The sequence below is a fragment of the Trichomycterus rosablanca genome, chromosome 10 (assembly GCF_030014385.1).
Source record: "Trichomycterus rosablanca isolate fTriRos1 chromosome 10, fTriRos1.hap1, whole genome shotgun sequence".
Taxonomy (NCBI): domain Eukaryota; kingdom Metazoa; phylum Chordata; class Actinopteri; order Siluriformes; family Trichomycteridae; genus Trichomycterus; species Trichomycterus rosablanca.
In genome coordinates this window covers 6824786-6826033 of record NC_085997.1, presented here as the reverse complement: position 1 = coordinate 6826033, position 1248 = coordinate 6824786, and the positions used below count along the sequence as shown (strand labels likewise).

Genomic DNA, 1248 nt, shown 5'->3' with positions numbered 1-1248 from the left:
GGCTTTGATATCTGAAAATGTGAGAAATTTAAACATGTATTCATTCTGATCATAAAGTATGTTTATTCAGCGTCCATTTACATTGTTACAGCAGTATTTTACAATTGAAATGTTCACATTATTTAAATGTAGCTGTTTACTTTTTTCCCTAAGTAAAAACTGTCATTACCTCAACATGTCATTACCAACACATAACTTGTTGTGATGGTAAAAACACTTAGTGATGGTAATTACAGGTTTTTAGTTTCACCATCACTATCTTATTAACTCTTTAATAATTAAAGCTAATTAAAGCTAAATAAGCATAATGGTTTTATTATACAAGGAAACATTAATTTTCACTGATTAGTCAATATGGCCCACAAGATATCAGCAGAGATCCAGTAAAATATCAGTAATTACATGAAAAAGAAAAGGTAAGTTTAAAGTAATATCACAACCTTCAAAATGGGAACAAGGGAGCATCGTAAGGGGAATTAGCTCAAATGGTAGAGCGCTCGCTTAGCATGTGAGAGGTAGCGGGATCGATGCCTGCGTTCTCCAGTGCAGATACATCGTGATTATTTAAGGGTATCATGTAATGTAAACTCGTTGCGGCCTCGCTTAATCGCAGCTTCAAAGTCTTTAAGGCAACAAAAAATATGTGGGTATTAATATCTAAAACTCAGCGCATTATTAGGCTACACATAAATTTAAATTTTCTAGCAGACGCTTTTATCCAAAGCAATTTACACAATGAGCAATTGAGGGTTAAGGGCCTTGCTCAGGGACCCAACAGTAGCAACTTGGTGGTGGCGGGGCTTGAACCGGCAACCTTCTGTTTACTAGTCCAGTACCTTAACCACTGAGCTATCACTGGCCCTGTGATAAATATAAATATAGATAAATATATTCATAGAAATATTTTAGTAGAAATTGCATACGTAGTTGCTCGTTTCGATCTGCCCCTTAACCAGTGGTAGCGTGGCCGAGCGGTCTAAGGCGCTGGATTAAGGCTCCAGTCTCTTCAGAGGCGTGGGTTCGAATCCCACCGCTGCCAACCCAGGCTTTTCAATGCCGGCTCCATGTTTACCCACCCAATGCAACGTATACTCAATCACAATCCCAAGAGTGGCACACGCGATTGGCCCTTTTCGACCCGCAACCTTTCTTAACTTTTTTTTTTATGTAACATGAAACAGTTCGACCGCACTGTGCACACAAACCTTAACTTAGTGTACCTTTGTATCGTTGCTGTTATCTCTAGCA

At 38.7% G+C, this 1248-nt stretch overlaps 1 non-coding gene across 1 annotated transcript; it reads left to right on the top strand.

Moving 5' to 3' along the window:
- The first annotated feature begins 957 nt into the window (after positions 1–957).
- trnal-aag (transfer RNA leucine (anticodon AAG)) lies at positions 958–1039 on the top strand. The gene has a single exon. It is a non-coding gene; the product is annotated as a tRNA-Leu (tRNA).
- Positions 1040–1248: the final 209 nt, after the last annotated feature.